At 46.0% G+C, this 22058-nt stretch overlaps 1 protein-coding gene across 1 annotated transcript in view; it reads left to right on the forward strand.

Moving 5' to 3' along the window:
- Positions 1-9108: 9108 nt before the first annotated feature.
- Positions 9109-22058, forward strand: part of LOC104486817 (fibronectin type-III domain-containing protein 3a-like) — a 46046-nt gene continuing 33096 nt past the window's right edge. Inside the window, exons 1-2 of the mRNA XM_086756260.1 lie at positions 9109-9171; positions 14184-14287. The gene's annotated coding sequence lies outside the window, so the exon portion shown is untranslated. The remainder of the gene's footprint in view (positions 9172-14183; positions 14288-22058) is intronic.

Genomic DNA, 22058 nt, shown 5'->3' on the forward strand with positions numbered 1-22058 from the left:
CGGGTGCCTGTGTACCGCTGCCCTCCTGGGGTGACTGGCCATATTAGACCATCCATGGGTACAAATATTCCATTTTTGGAGGCTTCCCCTCAGCTCCATTTGAAATGCTGAGGATGAACAAGAGCAAAGAGGGCCATTTCAGGCTTTTTATTGTGAACATGGGGTGGTTCAGGCTGCGATATGGGGAATCTCCTCTCCTGTCTCCTCCCTCACGCTTTTCACAGTGTGCGACGCTGCTCTACCCAGCGTCATAGGGAATGAGTTGTAAGTCGGACGCAAAACGAAACTTCTCAGTTTGCTGGGTTTAACGCAGGCTGACTCGCCCCTCTCTAGAGCAGAGAAGTGTTTGGCTCAGGGGTCTCAAATCGGTTCCTGGCCGAGAGCAGCTGTACCCCTCTCGTACAGCTCTAACAGAAAACTGTCCTCCATCGCTGCCGCACTTATCTCGCCCCCGTTATCGCAGCGATGGAGTAACCGCTAACGAACTCGGGCTCGTAACTTCTCTGTTAGGCAGGGACCGACTGTTACTCCCAGCGTGTAAATGAAGAAGTGAGGCCGTGACCGATGCTGAAGCGCCAGGCCGTGTTCAGCCAGCTTTTGCCAGCTGAAACGTTCGTCTTGAGCTCACCACCAGCGAGCCCGTGACGGCGACCAGAAGCATTGCCCAGCCTCCAGGCACGAAGGCGGCTTCATGGCATGCTGGTGGCCGTGTAGTTTCTGGAGACGCTGCTTACGCTTCACTTTCTTTCTTCTACTTTTCTCACAGATGATTGGAAAATTCACTGCTGGAGTGTCAGAGCCTCCGGAGCCGCCAGCGCCGTCTCCAGAGCACGGCGTTTGCAGGGAACTCGGCAAAGCAAGCGCTCTGCCTTTCTGCCGAGGAGCTTTGGAAAGGCTGTGTAAAGCCTCCCCTCTTCCAGCAGGCTCCATTGCAAGGCGCTCACAATAGCTGCAGATTTTTTTTTCATAGCAAGAGAAGATGGAGAAGGTGGGAAGAAGCCAATTTTTTTTTTTCTGCTTTCTAAAGCACAAAAGGGTCCTTATTCATTTTAATAGCAGGTTCTCTCACACAGCAATCAGCTCTGTCGGCTAGACAGCAGAGAAAGACTCCTTATGCAGCTACCTCACGCAGAATATTGACGCTTAGACCTTCTCGTCTGCTCTCCGAGGATGGGAAACTAGATCCATGACAATCTCAAAATGGAGAGCATTAGCCCTGAACAAATAAGTAGATTGCAATAATGGATACAATATGGAGGTTTGCTCAGGGAGCCAATATTTGTATTCTTCACAGCTGCATCTTTTTCTGTTTGCTTTTTTTTTTTTTCCTTTTTAGCCTGAAGTGCTCTCAAATGCTTCATGCCATGTGGCTGCTTCTTATTTGCACCAAAGACCTGATCCATCGCTGCTCCGTGATGAATTAGATGACGTACACTTCTGCAAAGCGGGTATAAAATGCTCGTCGGAGAGAACGGCGAGCCGCATACGGACACCGACCCGACGTGAAAGTGCTCCAGCTCCGACGCCTCTGCCGAGTGTGCAGCTGGAAGAGAAACCCCCAAGGCAGAGCAGGGGCACCCTGCTTTCACTTTTTTTCAAGTGAAAAAAATAAATAAATAAAAAGGGGAATGGAAACAATAATGAGGAATGGGGTTATTGTAGGAGAGAGCAAGTAAAAGAGGTTGTTTGAGGACAGTGAAGAAAATGCCAGATAGGAAAGAAATAGAGCTGCGAAGAAAGACAATGGAGAAATAGAGGGAAACAATGAAAAACCCGTGTTAAAACAGAGCGGGGAGCTCGCCCTGCAGAGGCGAGCGGCTTTGCATGAAGGTGCTGCAGCGTTGTTCCCTTCCAGCACACACAGCGGAGGGCGCGCAAGTAAAACCCTCGGCGGACGTAAGGCAGGTGGAACTTTGGTGCCAGCACGAGGCCACGAGGGAGATGGGGTTTACTCCCTAAATGCGAAGGGAGGAGTCAGAAAATGGGCAGCAGCCACAAAGATGGTGAGCCTGCGTCACCTGAGGGAAGGGAGGAAACCTGCGCCGCGTGCGCTGCGGGAAAGAAGACAACGCAAAGGCAAGAGCATCACATTACGCTTGACACAAAAACATTTCCAGGTCCTTAGTGCTGATAGTTCACCTGCAGCTCGTCCTGCTATGGCATTTAGAAGTTAAAAAATAGACGAGTATCTCAACCACTAAAGTCTCAGCCTTTGTCTGATGGAAGAAATCAATTCCAAATGTGGAAATTTCAATACAGACTACAATGTTGTTACAATTCAGATTTATTCAGCTTGCTTTATTTCTTTTTTCTCTTTCCCCTCCTCTCTGCTCTTCAGAAATTGGCTCCGACGCTTGGTTCTCGCTCTCCGCAGAGCCGCTGCAGCTGAGTTCCATGCGGCAGCAAACGAGCCCCGGCCCCGCCTCGCCCAGAGCCAGCCCGCTCCCTCCAAACCCCCGACCCTTGGGATAAAAACACGGGACCTGGGTGCTTCAGCATCTTGTAAATTTTATCCTTGTGCAAAGCAACAGTAAAGTATGCTGATGATTGTTTTTTTAAACATTTCCAGTCTAGTTTATGAGAGCTGGTGGTGAACTCGTTTTGGCTTTCTCCTTTTCCCGTTAAAGTGAGGACAAGCGTCCTCCATCTCCGAGATGTTTAAATTAGGGTTGTTTGGAGCTCTTCTGAGGGCCCAGCTACTCGGATTACTTAGAAGGATGACTACGTTCATGTCAGGCCAGGCGAGCAGACCTGGCTTCGCTCCACTGGCACCGCAACCAGGTCAGCCTGCATCTCCACCCTGGGAGCGACAACTCCGCTCCAGCTCCTCGGAGCCTGAGCCTTCCCACCGCTGAAACATCCACGGCACCTCCCGTGTGCTGCGGGGATGCCGCAGCGCCAAGGAGCGAGGCCGGGATGGGTTCCCTCCTGCAAGGAGACCAGGATTTCTTTCAGCTGGATGCTTTTGCCACGTTGCATGCGCTTCCCCGGCATTTGCTTGGGCCTGCCCGTTCCAAGCGCTTCGTTGCAGCGCGGAGCTCTTCAGCCTGTTTGGTTTTTTTGTTTGTTTGCTTCTTGGCTTGGGGGAAGAGTTATACATTTACGGGTAAACACTGCTAGTGTTTGGAATTAGACTGGATCGGGATATTTGATTCCTATCTGGACCTCTGCTGAATAATTTGAGGAGGAACTGAGCAGAAAGACCTCGCAGAAGGAGCAAAGGCAGGTGGGAGAGGCCGGGCAGGCGTCCCACTGCCATCTCCTCCGGTGCCGGGGCCGCAGAAGAGCAGCGGCTCCAGGCTGGGGCCAAGAGAAGCAAGCTGCGAGCCCTCCAACCAACAGCGCTTTCCCTCGGACTTTCACGGCTCAGCAAAGAGCAGACGTTAATGTGTTAATTACGGGGCCGAGTTCAGCAAGGAGCCGGAGCTGCTGGTAAACACACGCAGGCGGTCACTCGGATGGAGAGGGCCAGGCAGCCAAATGCTCCCAACTCCTGGCGCCCCCAGTCTCCGGGGATCCTCCCAGCTCTGAGGAGGCCCTTCCAGCCGCTCTTCCCCCTCATTTCAAAAGCAGCTGGAGCACAATTAGTTTGCTGTGGCTGATCGCAGCCTGTGTCGAGCTCCGGAGGAGTCGTGCTGCCTTCCAGGGCTCCGTGGCACCCTCTGACGTTATTTACAGGTGTCCTCTGTCCCTGCTCCCAATGTGGGTGACAAAACGTGGGTGACAAGGGTGAGCTCACCTTCTCCTCACACACAGAGAGGTCAGCAGCAGGGCTCCAGCACCAACCCAGGGTTTAATTCACTTTTCCGACGGGACCCTGTTGCGTTTCCAACGAACTCGGCCCAACCTGCAGGCTGGGGCAAAGGAAGACGCGGGTGCAGCTCTAGGCCAGGACACGGGATGTTTGCACACAGGCTGCGTGAAATTAGTGAGGGAAAGGATCGTAAACCAGATGTTCTGTGCAAAGAGCAAGTTACCCAGGCACGGAACGTCAGCCCTTGCCACTTCCAACAGCCGTAAGGCGAGGCATGTTTACTGGGGATTGTGAAGAGCTTTTGTTCTGCACCTTTATCATAACTTTGTACCAACAGCATGGTGGATCCAGTGATGATATTCGGTGAGTTCATGTGGGATTTTACATGAGAACTTCCGTGCAAGGAGCTGCTGCTCTGGAGTGGTGGGTTCACCGGGAGGGGTACCATGGAGGGGTTCTGAGTCCTGCTTGGAGAAAAAAAAGAGCAGACAGCAAAACGCGGTGTCCGTTTGCATCTCCATCACCTGCCACACATCTCTGCCAATCCATTCTGGCCTGCCCATACTGATGACTGATGTCTTATTTCTTCATAAGATGCCTCTCTGCCCACTGAGAGGGCAGAAAGTACTGTGAACGTTACTGGACTCTTAAAAAAAAAAAAATCTCCAAACTTGGTTTAATTTCTTCACTTAAAATGGATTATTTTTCAATTACATAGTGGACAAAACCACACGGCACGTGGAGCGGAGTACTGGTGTAATTCAGTGCCTCTGATGGTATCACCTATTTGTTTAGACAGTGTTGATTAACATTAAATCATTTCTGCTGGTGATGACTTGCTTCTGGGGCTCAGTGGCAAACAAACAGCAAATTCTCTGGAAATGGGATGAGTGCACCTGTGCATGCGGAATAGCAGCCGCGTTTCACCGACCTGCAAGGGAAGTTCCCACTCCCGATGCCCGACGGGCTTTTCCCATTGCGCTTCCTTCAAGATACACAGCGTAGTGCACTGATTTGCTCTCCATGGACCAGCTCCTCAGCTGGAGAAAACACTCCTAATTGTGCTGGGGTGGATGGAGCAACGCCAACACACGCTGGCGGAAACCTGCGCCAGCATTCGCTGTTTACTTTTGAGGATCTAAGCACATACGCTTCCAACAAAGTGCTGTTTGATAAAAGTTTATTTGCAAGGTTGCCTTGCCTCGGTCCCTCCTAAAGTGTACACAACAGTATTTTGTGTATAATAAGGGAAAACGAAGTGAATGTGTTCCAAGATCTCGTTCGCAGGTCCTGACAAATTCAAGAGACAGGAGGCTTCGCTGGACACTAATTAAAACAACCGTAATCATCATTCTTATTGCCATCTGAATGGAAAAAAAAAAAATTATGATGGGCTGGAACTAGAAATCGAGAGCAGCTGCTAATAATCCTGGAAAGTGTGGTGCTGGTTTGGAGGGGGTTTGTGCCCCCAGGTGTTTACTGTGCCCTGCTGTAAGCAGCAGTTTTCTGTCATCCAAGCATTTCAACGACCTCCCCGCCCATGCTGGGACTGGAATATGTTGTAATTGTAATATTCCTCTTATCTCTCTTTTCTCCCCTTTCTTGTCAAAGGCTTTTATTTGCCATTTCTTTGTCTTCCCCTCCCTCCCTTTTTTCTTTGTTTATTAACTCACCTAGAGCAGTCGAATTAGCAAAGAAGAAAACAGAAATTACAACTCAAGATTTTCTAATGGAAGAATGAGCATGTTTTTGGCACTGCTTCTTGCCATTGTTTTGTTAAGACAAACTCTCCTTAACTCTCCTTTTACATTCCAGAGACTACCCTGCCTTTATAAGCCCAGATTTCTTCCCATTTGTGCTCTCTTCCCTCCCTCCTGACTCATTTCCACTTCCCATTTTAGCTCTTTCTTTTCTCTTTCCTTTTCCTTTCTCTACATGTTTTCTGATCTTATACTCTGCTATTTTTAATTCCTCCTTCCCATGCCCGGATTCACTCCCCTGACCCGGTATCACTAGTGCGTGTCTTCCTCTCTACCCTGAAAGGACAATCTGGGCAATCATTTCCTCAAAATCCAGCTTTTTTTTTTTTTTTTTTTTTAATCCAGCGACTTGAGGTGAGCATTGCCTGGCTTTGTGTGGGAAGCCTGGCATCCCCAGTGTCCTTGCACAGTCCTTATGGCTGTCCAGGAATTTCAAAGTACAGTTGAGGCTTCCCTCAGACTTGTTCCGTCCTGTTCTGTAATTAGTGACCCATCTAACCAGGGCCTTCTTTCCCGGCAGTCTGGTCACTATGCCAAATATTTCTTCCGTGCAGCTTTGCCATCTGCTACAGCCCGCTTATGTGCCTTCAGCCTCAGCGACTGGCCATAGTTTCCAGTTTCAGGAAAAAAAAAATAAAATAAAAATTCCCGTACTGTCATCCCATAGCAATCTGAATGTAGGATGTAGGCAGCAAACATTCAGTCATTTATTTTCCACGGTGTGGGAATAGTTCTCATACTTGAAGCAATTTCAGTTTAAAAGGAGCCCTGGAGCTTGTGGAACGGGAGCAGTTTTTAGATCTTTCATCCTAAGGCTCACCAGCAACCAGCTACAGCTCTGTAAGCTTTTCCACCAGACATCATATTTGCTAGAATTACCAGTGAATACCGTGCTAGGATATAAAGTATATTTAGAATGGAAAATTAAGGGGGAAAATATGATTTAATGAAAGGTCGGAGGGAAAGGAAAATGATTTTTCTGAGTGTTAAAATACCATGTTATTACCTACAAAGGAATTACTGTAATAATCAAAGCTGGGAGGTCCAGTAGCCTTGGGTGCAAAGAATGCTCAGCATTCACCCCCAAAGACCTTCGTTATTCTGGGTATCAGACACAGCATGCTCATGATGGGGAATCCGACCTCCGTATATCACACAGCACCACTAGTCATAACTACTGAGGGTTAGCTGGCAGCGCGTAAATACTGAGCCTGCGAAGCCAAAATAGTCCTTGAATTGCTGCCTTCAGCAGCAACGCTCGTTTAAGGCAATGGATTTCAAATTTCCAACTCGCATCCTGATGGGTCTCTTTCAGAGGATCTCCCAAAAATTAAGCACAAACACTTCACTTCAGAAATTAAATCCCCGGGGCAGTAGATACGCTTCACTGCAGATTAGTTGGAGCCTGTGGAGTTATAAGATTCCTGAGATGGAGTGCTGAAGATTCCAGGAATTCTCTCAAAGGTGAAATGATTAACCAACCTTTTGTTCCTAGAGCACAACAATGCAGAAAGCAGGTCTGTGTTCACTGAGTCCTGTGTTGGACTTGTCTACTTCTCTGGAGCGTTCACAAGCCTTAAATCTGAGGTGGAATTGAAGAATTTCATGTCAGGACCGTCAGTGAAATAAAGAGCTAAGTATTAGTGACAAAAGCAAGACATGACTTAGAACAGAGGAGCAGCTTATCTTCCCTCTGAATCTTTTTCTGAAGATTTCAATCCGTTTATTGGCACGAGGAATTATTAATTTCTTTTCAGCCATAACAAAACATGTCATGTGCTGACCCACGCTATTCCACCCAGCAAAAGTAGAGCTGCTGCTTTTCTGTACCCGAATCAGGCAGCAGTCTCAGGTGGGCAGCGAAACTCGTGCAAGGGGTAGGAAGAAGAGGAAATTTCAGTGCAGAGACCAAGACAGAGATTTTGCCAATTATCTTGTTAGGAGGAAAGGGTTTCCCCCGCCTTCTCCACCTGGAACTGGCCATCGACCCAGCTACCAAACTTTGCTGTCAATTTGCAGAGAATATACTGACCATTTTCTAGGCCAATATGAGTAAAGTTACGCTCAGTGTTTTCGTGGCATTTATTTAACAAGGTAAGTTATTAGTCGCCTAGAAATTCAGCAGACGCCACCACCCCCGGCCTTCCTTAACACTGCTTGCTTATTTAAAAAGATGGATGGGCATTTATTTTAGTCCTGTTTAGCATACGTTGTTCAGCGTGGCAAATCAACCACTTCCACTGGTCTCCAGAGAGAAATTACCTGACATAAAGGAACAATTTCTGCTATTCACTGTAAAATTTCCTATATTCATTTAAAAATGTATCTGAGATTAGTCTGGGGGTAAACACATGGATATTCATTTTAAAATGTTAGTTTCTTGGTACATATATGATGTAGCTTGCATATAAACGCCCAGTTTGACCTTTTTCTTCTAAACTGCTGTGATCCACAGTTTATGTGGAGCTGTATAAGCGCCCAGCTGTTACATTTATTTTGCATCCACACAGAAGCTGACTCCCATGCTGTGCGCAAAATATCCCTTAAATCACTGATTTAAAAAAAAAAAAAAAAAAAAAAAAAAAGTGCCTCAAACTTGCTTAAAGCGCGTTAATGGAAACGCAGCAGTGCAAACTGTCCGGTGGACATAAGCCGAAGAGTGCAAAATTTATTGCTGCGTTAATTGCCCAGAGAAAATGGATGTGCCAGAGGGGCTCTGCCGCCTGTGCCGTGTTTCTTCAGCCCCTGCCCTCCATCTTTTTGGGAGCAAGGCTCGGGATGCTCCAAGGACTCAGAGCTGCATGTCAGGATACCCTGCTCCTCGTTGGACGCGCCAGTAACGAAATCTTGCCTTCCTTTATGCTTTACCCAGTTAAACAGTTGGCATAACACCCCTCACCTCTTGTGGTCATCAGCATTAATGCTTTTCATATTATTACACAGGGTTAAGAGTTCATTTAGGCCTTTTGCCTTGCACATGCTGTGGCTCATCTAACCACCTAACTTTAGAGGAGGGAGACGAAACGTATAAAATGTGTAAAACACCACTTTTGCCCCGGTTTGGGCAGGACGGGGAGGCAGAGGCCGCAGCGCTCCCAGCCCAGGCCAGGCCCCGGTTCGTGTGTCACGGCTGGAGCACAGAGAGCGGCGCTGGCCGTGCCACCGGGCAGTGCAGGGCAGGAGGACATCCGCCCGGTGCCACCCACCGAGGGACAGGGCCCGGCGGGGGCTGCAGGCCCCGGGGACACCTCAGGGGCCGCGGCCCAGGCCTCAGCCGTGGCGGGATGGTGGGTGCCGCCCGCCCACTTCAGCCACCGTGGCACCTTTGTCGCGCCTCGGTGCCACTTCTGCCTCGATGAGCTGCTCGCCCCTCAGCCCTGCCTCCCCCGTCAGGCACCCGCGGGCCCGAGCACCGGCCCCGCCGGGGCCTTCCAGCCACCTGCGGGCTCCCCCGCTGCCCCCCCGCGCCTCTTTTCGCGGGAGCGGGTGGCTGAAGACGAAGATCGGCCCGGCCTGTGGTTGGCGCGCCCGCCTGCCCCCGGCCGCCGGCGGCGGCGGCGGCGGCGCAGGCGCAGTGCCCGCATTCCATCATGGCGGAACGGTCGGTCGGCGGTCGGCAGCGCCGGGGTTGAGGCAGGGGCCGGGGCGCCGAGCACGGTCAGTGCTGCCGCGGGGCCGCCGCGACGCGACGCGACACGGGGCGGGGGCCGCTCCCGTGGGCTCTCTCTGCCCTTCGCTTCCCCACCTCGGGGCCGGGGGGAGAGCGGCGCTCCCCACCCAAGGCGCGGCGGGCAGTGCCAGGAGCTGGCGGGCCGGCTGGACCCGCCGGCGGGGAGCGGAGCGGAGCGGAGCGGGGCCCGCTGAGGCGGGGCTGAGGGGGAAGGCGGCGGGGTGCCGGCCCGTCTGTGGCGGGAGGCGGCGGGGTGCGGGACGGCGCCTGGGGCGGGACGGCGGTTGAGCGGAGAAGCGGGACCCCGGGGTATAGGGAGGGCTGGGGGCCGGGGGAGGCACACAGACCCGGGGTATGGGGCAGGTTTGGGGGTGGACGTGGCACACGGGGGGCAGCCCGGAGGATGGGGGGCACGGGATAGGCTGGGGGGAGCCGGGGCAGGAGGAGGAGGGCTGTACGGGTGGGCTGCCCCACGAGGGGCGGGGGGTCTGCTCGGGGAAAGCCCGGAGGGGTCGGGGGGGGGCTGGGGTTCCGGGGCTGAGGTCAATTCGGGGGTCCGGGGTCGCAGGGCGCGGATGTCCCGGCTGTGTTTCGGCCAGCCCCGCTGTGCCTCCCCGGAGGGGGTTAATGCCAGCGAGCTCCTCGGGCTTGCTCTTCCCTCCGCCCGTTCCCGCTCCTCTCCCCAGCGCGCAAATTCTCCGTCTGTCTTTCCCCTTCCTCTCCTTTTTCTCCTGTTTCTTTGGGGAGAAGGCGGTTGAGATCTGAAGCCGTATCCCGTCCCCCCCCCAGGCTTCCCCCTCGCACCCCCCCCCCCGCCTTCTCCCTCCTCGGCAGCCGGAGCTGCTGCCTGCAAATGCCACGTAGCCTTCTAGTTGTTCCCCTTGGCTGATCAGCAGCTCCGGCACCGGACACCTCCCCCAGCCCCTCCTGGGGTCGGGGCAGGGGGAGGTCAGTCCTGTCATCCACTGTTTGGGTGGTGACCATCCTCTACCCTCCCCCAGTCCGCTTTGTCCCCCTCTGCCTTGGGGCAGCAGCAAAGGTGGGGACCCTACTGCGGCCGCTTTTTAGCGCAATCCTGTTTACTGCCCCTTACAAAAGGCTGTTGACTTCAGTAACCTGCGGGTTGCTTTCCTACGGAGGGCTGGGGCAGAGTCTCCAGGGATTCACGGCCCCCCAGCTTCCGCAGCCCCTCCGCTGCCTCTTATTTGAGGTGCTTCGCGCGCACCGCACCGCAGTAACCTCAGAAAACAGGGTAATAATGCCTTGCTGGCAGGTGGATTTGCTTCCTTTAGCAGCTCGCTCTCAGCTGGTTTCTGAGTTTTGTTTCTGTTTAAAACTTGCTCTTCGGACTTCTTGTTGGAATGATGGAAATTTTCTGTAAAGCTTGTTTATTTTTGTTAAGCTTGTTTATTTCGTATTACATTTCAGTTTCTATCCATTCTTTGTATATTTTATATCTTTTCTGTCCTGTGGTATCTAGCTTTCTAACCTTGGCAATCCTTCCTTGCTTTACCTGATGCCTAATTGTGAATATTGACACACAGATAAGTTCTCTGGTAGCCCGCTGCGCGTATGCCTGTGGTCTGCGATTCCTGATGTTCTTCTGATGTATTTATCTTTATGACACTGGGTTCAATAGGGAAATACTATCTCAGTCGCAGATGGAAAGACTGAGGCACCGAAATATTTATGGCCCAAGGTCACACAGGAAGTATGTGGTGAGGCAGGGAATTGAATCTAGATTTCCTGAGACTCAGATTAGCATTTTAACCAGGGAAGCATCCTCTCTGTATTTTAAGCCAATAAATTGACCTTGGAGTTAATATCCAGTGTAAAAGAAAGTACTTTGTGTTTTGTTCAGTATCTGTGTGAGTAAGAAGCAAAACCCAAGTTGCTTCCCACACTTGCATTCCTTCCCTTGTTTTTTGTAATTTGTGTGTGAAAAAGGATAAGGTGGCAAAATAGGAAAGATGTTGACTTTCTCAAGACCGTGTGTGTGTAATCATGCGCGCTGAAAAACAGCCAGCTATTACACTGTCCTTGCTTTTAGGTCTTTTTACCTTGCTGTGTTCCAGATCTCTGAGAGTTTTGGAATGCTGTTGTTGTCTGGGAATAATTTGTTCTTAGCTAGGATCAAATAAATCTAATATTCTGCAAAGCTGAGTTGAAAGCAGTCTACTTTGTGTTCGCTGGCATCCTGGATCTTAGCTTGTGATTCTTGATAACAGCAGTCTGTGAATAAACAGCACTTGTACTGACCGTCTCAAACGTCTCCTGGAGCAAGCTATTACAAGTTGGTCGCTTGGTTGTAGGCTCAGTATTGTTGCAGCAAGTTTGTGAAAAACTTGGCCTTTGCTGCAGTTGAGGGGCGCTTTGACAATGGAATTGAATAATTTCAGCTTCTTGGGCCTTACATCTGCACAGATAGGTACTGCAGGCTGTGTTCATTCCTGTTGTATTAGGATAGCTTATTTTTGTTTGTAAAACGTGATAGCCAATTTTACTACAGTGTTGTACTTACCGGTGGTTTTGAGGCATTGGATGTCAGAATAGTTTAAAACAATAACTCCTAGTGTATTCACCTTTAGAGAGAATAAAGATAACTTTGTCTACACAAATGCGTTTCCTGCCACAACCCCTGATCACAAACTGCATCTTCCTTTGATGTTCTGCTGAAACCAAGTTTGCAGCAAAGTGAATGTTCTATAGAACACTTTTAATCGTCCTTTGTTTTGGGTTTTTTTGGAGGCTAGCATTTGCATCATGTTGACTGTGTGGGTTGTCACACCCATGCCAACAGTCTTTCATCTTTTCTGTTTATTTTTAGGAAAAGTTTGGTGAGTCCTTAAAAAACAAGATTTCGTATGTACTGTGCAAACAGTAAAAATTCCAGCATTCTGCCCATGACAGAGTGCCTGGCCTTGGCGTACCCCCGCGGGGAACGCGGGGCACTTGAGCGGTGCTGTGTGTGTATTTGTAGACCCGTTTGTACACCCGTTACTGGAAAAGGCTTTGGAATCCCTGTGGGTGAATTTCGGGCAAATTAAAATACATGTTCTAAGCTCGGGAGACTGAAACTGGTGCTTTTATTTGGAGACCTGCTGTTTCCCCAACTTGGAAGACTTCTTGTTGAACTGTAGAAGTAAACTTGTAGCTTTCAAGAAAATACCCAACTGGGAAGGCATTCTTACAATATTCTGCATCAAAGTCATAAGCCAGCTTGAAATATTGTAAGAATGCCTTTCCTAGTTACATATTTTCTTAATTTCCTGTCATCGTTTTATTTAATCAGAGAAGAATTTTAAATTTATCTCTGAAAGCAGCTGAGAAAACCTCAATATTGGTAATACTGCAACAGTCAAGAGATTGCAGGAAAAAAAATACATTTCTCACTTCCAATTTTGCTATATCTGAAAAGATCGGATCTGAACTATTGGTATTCAAAATTGTGGTTGCTCGTTGCTTGTGTTTCAAGGCTGGTGAAGATCAGAGAAGTAACATTTTCATTTTTTTTCACCTGTTTTTAGCAAGTTGTCATGAAGCTTACCAAGGTCATGATGGTTAGTTTTCAGCTGTTATCTTTGCTGCAAGCCAGACCTTAACTGAAAAGTTTTGGATTCCTGAGTGAGGAGCACACACTGAACTCTTTATTGCATTCTTGAAGAGCTTATTGTAAAAGCAGCGATAATTTATTCTTTCAGTGGTGCTAACACAATCCTTTCTGTGTATTGACCAGCAAAGACAGACCACTGGCTCAGAGCCCTTAGTCCGTTTCAATCTTAATGTAAATCTGCTATTGTTCCCAGTATCGTGATTGATGTGGAAAATGCCTCTGTTTGCTCAAGATTCACTTTTCCAGCATTGAGCTCTGATGCTTTTTTTTTTTTTTTTTGCCCATGTCTCATTAAAAGTAGTTCAGGAGGAACATTTATTAGGTTCTAACGTCAGAAACATCTGCAACTACAAGACAGTATCACCTTCCTGGGGAAAATAACAATGGGTCTGCTGTGTTTGCTGGAGGAAGCTGTGAGCTTCTGCTGGCTGGCTCAGAGCAAAGTTGGCCAGCTTAGTCTGTACACTATCTCCGTGAGCTCCGGGGGCAGTGATTTCTTACAGCGTTCCGGTAAAACTGCACAACGTACCTGCCTGGGCCTTACCTTTAGAAAAACTACACTGGGAATGGACTGCTATTTGTAAAGACTTCCTAAGTTTGGAGAGCCAGACCTGTGTAATTTGTAATCCTCAGTGTGCAAACAGTTTAGGTTTGGTACTGGATCCAGTAGCTTGAGAAGGATGATGTGTTCTACATCGTTAAATGTAACACCTTGAACGGCTTTGGTGACTACTGAAGCTGCTTGTTACCTGCTCCTGGTGAAGCATCTTCAGTGGAACAGTTTGTAGCATAAAGCTGTGCTGCTGCACGACAGTAAACTGTGAGGGTATTTTCCAGATTGTACAATTTATGTCTCTTGTGTACCCTATCAGTGGGTAGATATGTGTGCGATAATTTAAATTTGGGTACGTTCACATCCCTTTTGGAAATGAATTTTTTTCGTCGTTGTTGTCGCATAGAGGAGCAGAGCACTGTGTAGATGAGTAGGTGAATACACTTAATATCCACAGAATGTGCTTCATGCAGGAAGCGTCTTCATAGCGTTCCGATTGCCTGTCACTAATTAGATCATAGCTTAATCAATGGCATGTCTTGGGCTAGTAGAGCATTAAATGCATGTGCAGTGTTTATGCAGCTGTCATGTTTTGCGTTCTGGACGTACTGAATGAATGCGAGAAGGTTGCGTAAGGTCTTTCGGTTCTTTCCCAGTGGAGTTCTTCCTTGAGTTTTATTTGCTGATCCTAGTGGAGTTAATCATTGGCTGTCCTCTGATGTCTTTTACTGTTTTATTGAATGTAGGTTGCTTTCTGCACCTTTTTTTCTTAACACTTTGTACTTGCCGAGTCACTAAAAATAAAATTACTACTACTTTTTTCTTGTCTGCAGAAAGAAGACTGAGGGACAGTACAGCACTCTTCTCATACTCCAGCAGGCACTGACTCTGTAACATTTGTCGACAGGAGCAAATTCAAGCCAGGAGAGTGTCAACGGTAATTAAACGTAACTTGCTGTTCTCCCAGATTTTATGAAGTATTTTTTCTTGTTGAGTCTCTAAGTAACACTTTAAGGTGAAATAATACTAAAGTATTTGACAGACTTGTAAACTTAGGACTCTGTGGGTTGCTTTTTTTTCCTGAAAGGAATTTTTTTTTATGACTTATTATCAAATGGAAAAAATGAATTAGGGAAGGAAGAACTGATAGTCTTGAGGTAAGATGAGGTTCAGTATTTCCGCCTAAACATTATTCATTTTATAAGGTAGCAACCTTATCTTTATTTTCACATTACTTTCTCTCTTCTTTCTCTCTTCCCACCACGCCTTTAGCTGGAAGTTTTGTCTTAGAGAGACATGTATAATTGGTCTTTGGATAAAGACAGTAAATTCTGTTTTTAGCAAAATGCATTTCCTGTGTAGAAAACAGCTGGAATGGATGGTAGCGTTCAAATAACTACGTGGCGTCACTCAGATACATTGTAGCTGGAGCTCCTGGAATTGAGCTCCTCATTCATGGAGCCGATCATGGAACCGACCTGCTTGAAAAGCAGAAAGAAATCTGTCAGAAAATTGCCATCAGTACGGCACTTGTGAGAGCAAGAATTCTCTAACTTTTTTTTTTTCTGATGAAGATTCCTATGAATTATCCTCTGATGTACAATACTGCAAGTCCCTTCTGAAACCGTGGCGGCAATTGCATTCTTAAAAATACAAGTAGCCAAAAGTAAAGACAAGTTTTAGCTGTTGGCTAGAACAGTGTGTTTTACACAGAAGGAGAATTAGCAGATGCACTATAAAGCATTTGTGAATCAGAAATAACTTTTTTGATGTAAAGACATGAAGTCATCATTTCATCGAAACATGAATATGTCCTGGAGACCAGCAGCAAGCTTTTTCGAAGAAGAACGTGTAGGGGTAGAGCCACCTGTTGCATTGGTGGAGGCCTGCTCTTTCCAATTCATGTATCTGAACTCGTGTTGTTGCTACATGTGAATTAGAAGACAGCAGTTGTTAATATTGCTTTTAACGAGCATCCCTCGATACCACACAGCTGCCACACAGTCACTAATTAACCCTATCCTTTGACAAGGTTTTGATCACTGTGTGTGATGGCTGCACGTAGGTGACAACAGCGTATTCGTTAACCTAGCTGTGTCAGGATGCAGTTGCGTTTTTGTGTTGCAGCACGGCTGATGTGCTGTTTATTGAGCTGAAGGACATCCAAGCAGATTTTAGTTTTTCTGCGATGGGGGATTGTTCGTGCTGTGATTGGGTCCCCTCTAATGAAGAGGTAGTTCTCACGTCACAACTGTACACCAAAACCCAAGTGCAATATGCTAGTCTCAACTTTCTAAGGAGTGCTTTACCGCATTTTCCCAAGCCTTCTCTTGTTTGGTTCACAACAGAAGAAATCAAGAATGGTAGCTGACCAGTGCAGAGTAGAACGTGATACAAAACTACATAAGTACAAAACAGATCTTGAGGAAGAAGCGCTGAAAGTGTCCTGTGAGTGAAAGATCAATCAGCAGATAGATTTCTTACAAGATATGAAAGCATATACTGTCATCCTTAGGTTCTTCAAAACTGATAATTTATACTTGTGCTCTTATGTAAAGGTATGATTACATGTCCAAACTTGTAGCAGGTTAAGTGATTTACCAATAGATATTTAAAGCTCAGATATGGAAGCAAGTTATTTTAACATGTTACTGTGCATCAGCTGACCTGTGATAATTGTTATATATGTGCGTGTTCCTGGCCTGTCACGACCGCTGGGTGAAGCGTTTGCTTAAACCGCATGTGTATGATATTCTGTTTGCGTTTTGCCTTGCATTTTCCATGAACAAAAAAAAAAAAAAATGCACGTGGTCTGTTACCCTGAGACTGCTCAGATGTAGTAATTTAAGTAATTTATTGGTGTGTGTTAGCCCTTGGTTTAAGTGTAACCTGTTTTAACTAGACTAATTTGATCTGCTGGGCAGCTAAAGCGTTACAACCTGAAGCTCTTCCCACATTGCGCAAGGAAAACAGTCTTCAGTTTGTGTATCAAAATAATTCTTCCTTGCTTGAAGTTTGCATAATCTCTTACAATTTGAAGAAATCCTTTGCTTTCGCTGTATTTTTATGCTTGGTTTTGAAGTCAAATTTTGTAAGAGAGTTCTTAAATTAAAAAGCTTGTTTGTATCAATTTGACAGAATACATCTAGCGCAGTTCTGTTTCGCAGAAGCAGGCTGAATCAGAGCTAGTGGAAAATCAGCCTTTGCTTTCCTTACTGCCTACAGAAAGCTGACAGCAAACTCCTGCTTGTGCCGCTCTTGTGAAGTCCTGGTATCACTTCTGTTTTGTTCGATTAGACAACAACTGACTGCTCTGACCAGTCTCGTAAAGAGCCTTTCCTGGAAATAGCGTTGTCACTGTTGGTTTTAATAACCTGGAAGATTGCTCTCTCTTAGGGTCAAGTTTAAAGTAAATAAATTGTTGTTCAAGGTTTGGAATGCGAGCATTTGGAAAATAACTCTTGGATCCCATCTTGATTGTATAATACCAGCTGTAGCAACTTTGTGCATGTGTCTGCCATCCCATAATGCTCTCTAGCTTAATTTAGGCAGGTATTACCCAGCTCTGGCACTAAAAATATGTGAGTTTTGGTGCTTCCCTGGCATAATCCCAGGAGGTTTCGTTGGCTCGGCCCGCTGACATCCGTGCCTGTACCACACAGAGCGTGCCACGTTTGGCGCCTGGGAATACATCGCGTGGGACGGAGTGCGCCAGCCAAGCTCAGGGTGCGCTCAAATTTGCCACTTTGCTGGCTGGTCCTCGGCCAGCTCTTACTTGAAGATTATAAGAAAAGCTTTTTAAAATACCTAGATGTTTATTCCCTCTATGGACTAGGTGTTCCCCGCTGTAGGGAGGAAGCTCAATGAACAGGGTGCTACGCAATATATGTTTCTGTTACAGTGGATTTGTCTGCACACGCAACAGCCCTTTCTTTGGATTGATTCCATGCTTTGAAACAGAACTTTTCCCCTCAGACTGAAGAAGGCTGGTAAAGAAGTGGGCAGAACTTGGTTCTTTTGAGGGGGAAAAGTATCATAAAAGGGACTCAGTTTTACATTCCGCTTTAAAACCAAATTTGTCCCATAGGGAAGAATTGTACTTGGTTCTCCAGGTACTTAACCTGAATTTCCAAATCTTGGAGCACATGCAGCTCCCTGTAGAAACTTGCAGTTCCCACCTTGTAAGTCTTGGCATGGTTTTAAACGTTCTGCTTCATCTGTTCAGATCTGTAGTTACTTAAAGGTGTAAACTCCAGCTACTCTTTGCTGCCCGGCTTAGGTTTCTCTGTGGCCCTTACTGTCCTGTCACCAAGGTACGTTCTTCAGGTACGTAGAAGGGCTTGTGCTCTTAAAAGTGTAGGGTTGTCTTTCTAGAGCTCTGTATTTTCTTTGCAAATAAATACCCTGTTAGCTTTCCAGCTGTTCTTCACCACTGTTAAGATCATGACTGCACCATGAGTCCTGTGAGGATGCTGTCACTGCTTTTGTTCTTTGTCAGGTTTTCCTTTCTCATTTTTTATCATTTATTTGTTTCAACAGTGCGCTCTACTTCTTGTGACTCTGGTCAGAAGTTTTTTTTGGCATTACTTTTTGATGAACCATGGTGCATGTTACTTCCATAACTGGAAGTGATGTAGATAGACATGTGGTTCTAGAATTTCAGTAGGATGATGTTAACATGTAAATAAACTGGTTTCCTTCAAGGCCTGAACAACCAGAACAATGGTTTTGAAGTTCAGCAGGCACAGTTTCATGCTTAGAAAATCATATTTAAAATAAATATGTTGTTACATTGCATTTATTAAAAGCTTTTTCTTATAAGCTTGAGAATTTCATGCTTTGTGTAGCTTTAGGACATTAAAATGAGCGACTGGCTTGTGCCAGAACATGTCACCTTCCTGGCTGGTGGGAAGAAGCAGTCAGTTTCACGTTTAATTCCATTTGTTTTAACAACATTGATACAACTGGAAAAGATCTTAATCCCATTACTTTTTAGAAGTTGAAATAAGAATGAAACACTTTAAGGGCTCAGTCCCTTGAAGTGTTCAGTTCTCGTGAACACTTCTAGAAGCAGGAATAGGGACCTTTCAGGAACTACTGGGGTTTGTTTTATGGGGCTGGTCACTTAGGAAGCAGCGGAGAAGTGCTTAGGATATGACTCTGCTATTCTGGCTATAAGAGTAAAGACATAAAATAACTAAAACAATAAAGGAAAATATTTATCTTAAGGTAATGCAATGTTTGCGTTATAGGACTGGTTAATGCGAAATTTACAGGCCTCATAAATGAATAATTAAGAGGACAGCCATGACCCTAATATGACCAGTAAGCATATTGTTAAATAACAGCTCCAGTCAAATCAAATCTAGTGTGCTCTGAGCATTGACAAGATTCTGTCTTCCCAGTTCAGAGTTCTGAGCAGCGGAGTTTCTCTTCTGAAGAACAGCAAGACGTTCTGCAGTCACTGGGAAGTGACGACCTGTTGTACAACCCGCTGCCCTTCAGATCGTGCATTTGCCTTTTTTTCCGCTGTAGAGTAGAGTTCTTACATCTTAAAGGATGTAGTTTCAGGCGAAAAAATAGTTCTTGAATGCCACAGGTGGTTGATTGTGTAGTTTTTACTTCAGGATGGAGAAGAGCAATTTTTTTTTTTTGTTGCTTTCTCGGCACAGCTACATCAGGAAGCTGACCCAGATTGGTAAGGGAGGATGAAAGTTGATCATCACTCATGTCAGAGTTCCCACGCGTCTTAGTATGTTGTATCTGCTGTTTCTCTGCACTTTGAGGGCTTTTGGTGGCCATGATATGAGGGCTTTCCATCTCAATCTTGCATTTCCTTCAGGGAGAACTTCTGTGGGCAATCAAGTGACTGTTAAACTTCACGCACAGTACAGGGAAATGTTTGGGCCTCTGTAGAGCTGACATGTCTGCGGTCTCTTCAGGTATTGCCTGCCCTACCTTTGAAAGCTTCCGGCAATGAAATTGTTGCAGTCGTCATTTTGGACGTGCTTCTGAGCAGAAGCACTTCTTGTGTGATGGCAGCAGCAGTGCCGGGCTAGGATTAGGCGATTCTGCTGTTTTCCTTAGAGCTTGTGATATTCCACATGCAAAGAATGTAGCTCTGTGTCAGAGAATCTGCAACGTAGCAGTAGCTTAGATGTTTTGGAATTGAGACTTTTAAAGATTTTAAGTGAGCTTCTAGAAGAAAACACTTGGCACAGAGTGCAGAACCATTGTACTATGCGTCTGTGGAGTTGGGGTGGGCATTTTGTTGAGATTTTTTGGTTTACCTAGGTTGCAGACCTGGCCTAGGTCAAAATTGCGAGGTCCTAGCAATACCTAGATGAAAATGACACTGGGCTTTTCACAGCTGTAAGTGTTAAAAAAGTTTGACTGAGCACAGTTGTGGGGTAAGTCCTGAAGAACGTTTTCAGTATCAAAGTTGTGGTGCCCTTCTGGCTAGAAGCCAAACTTCATACAAGATGGTGCAGACAAATTCACTTGGGTGTCATTGCAGATTATTTCCAACATTTTAATCAAAACATGTATTTAGTTTTGAACAGATGACTGTTATGGAGTAGTGGTGGTCTCTTCAGAGCTGAAGTTGTAACTGAGCTTCTGTTAAGTCTCTCATTCCCTTAATCTTGCTAAAAGTAAACCCGTCCACCTAGAAGGTCTCATGTGTGGTCCTGTGGCAGAGGAGAGCTATTTTAGGATTGGGATGATATCTTAAACACCTTGTTAATACTGTTTATTTGAAAAACTTGGGTGGGAGAGGGTAGCTTGTATCTTTTTTTCAAAATGTTTCCTACCTCAAAATTGCGTGGGGCATAAATTTAAAATCTGGAGGGGCGAGGGGTTTTTAGAATCCATAAATAATAATTTGATCTTTTACAAGGCTATTCCTTAGCCTGAGGTTGGGGAAGACTTTTGTTTGGGTCTGCTGTTGTTCTTTTTAACAACATTTGCTGATGCAAAATTTAACTGCCAGGTTAGAGTGTGTTTGAAATACTCAAGAAGTCTCAGTTTGCAAGAGATCTGGAGTTTAAGGCATGGCAGTGTCTCCACGCCTTCTTTATCGGCGTGCGTAAGGTTCGTGTATGTGTCCACAGATCCAGTTCTAGATGTTAACTTTTTTCCAAAGGTAGAAGGCACTAAGTATGTTGCTTGTAATTAAACTTTGGGGTTTTGTACCCCCACTTAGAGAAAATAAATATATATAATATATAAAAGTATAGTCAATACATTATACTAATTAGTAATTCTATTAATATGTAAAGGTATCATTAAAGCCTTGCGTTTTTATACAATGCTGCCTTTAATAAATAGCATTATTGCAGTAGTTTACTTCCTGCAGTAAACGTAAACTTCAGATCAAGCTAGAAGGTTGCGTAATTCACTGAACCTAGAAATCAGGAAGTCTGAGCTAAATTTCTAGCTCTCCATCAGACTTCCTCTTTGGTCCTGGACACATTGTTCTTTCTAACTCAGGCATACTGTATTAAAAACAAAAAAAAAAGTCTCCATTTAAGTAACAAGCTCCTTGGAATAGGAACTTTCTCATTAAATCCAGCACTTAATATAATGAAAACACAGTCTTTGTGATGGCTCCTGTATGGGATTAAACTTTTTTTTTTACTGTTTATGAAATCTGTTCAGCTTCTACTCTGGACCAATGAACCTTACCCATTTCTATCTACAGTGCTCCCCTCCATTTAGTTTCTGTGACACCTTTCTGGAGAGAGGTTTTTAATATACGAGGAAAATACTTTAAAATGAGATAACAGGATTTTTAAAACTTGCTAAATGCATAATGCTGCTACGTGTTTGTACAATAGATAATCTCGTATTAACATGATTAAAGGGTATAATTCCAATGAAAAAGTTATTTTTCAGTATATGAATTTTTTTTCTTATTTTGGATGATAATATAAAACCCATTTAATGAATACACAAGCTTTTCCTTGTTTTTACATGTGCTGCACATAAATAGCTTCAAATTCATTGTTACAACCCAAAGAGAAACCATGTCTGTGAAGCTGTGGATGTGGTGGTGTTTACTGGTGACTGTTCCAAAGCTTTTGATAAAATAGAAGCGATGTGTTTATGCAGGGAAATTATTCCAGTTGTAGCTTTTAATGACAGCTATTGCTGCTATCATTTTGAAGTTGCTGCTGCTGTGACACCCCGGTGGAAGTGACCGCGAGCTGCAGGTCTGGCCTCACTGCAAGCTGCACCTTTGCCCATGGCTAGAGGAGGCTTCGTAGCGCAGTAAGCGCTGTTCCTAGGGATTTCGGTCAACATTGGTTAGTAACGACCCCCAAACACCGCAACTGCGTATTCATTTCACTTTGGACTCCAGCTATTTTAGATTCCTTTGGATTTTGCTTTCAAAATGTCTCATGAGAATCCACCATGCCTTCCAGGCTTAAAGTACGACGATGTAGCATCATACAGACTTGCGTGAGCGACCTTTGCTTTGCTGGTTCCGTACAGGAGCATAATAGCCGGTTTGTAAATAAGAGCCCAGCTTTCTCAGCTGAGGCGCTGACTTCAGATGGGAGGAGGCATGAATCAACGAACACTGAGTTCAGCGCAAATCCTCGGGAGCTGGACGGGGTCCAGGATGACTGCAGCACTGGTTGAGAAGAATTTGTGCTGGAGAAAAGGGAAGGCCAATGTTTCAGTCTTCCAGAGTCTCGGCATTT

Source organism: Chlamydotis macqueenii, chromosome 11 (genome assembly GCF_036417535.1).
Source record: "Chlamydotis macqueenii isolate bChlMac1 chromosome 11, bChlMac1.mat, whole genome shotgun sequence".
NCBI classification, from domain to species: Eukaryota; Metazoa; Chordata; class Aves; order Otidiformes; family Otididae; genus Chlamydotis; species Chlamydotis macqueenii.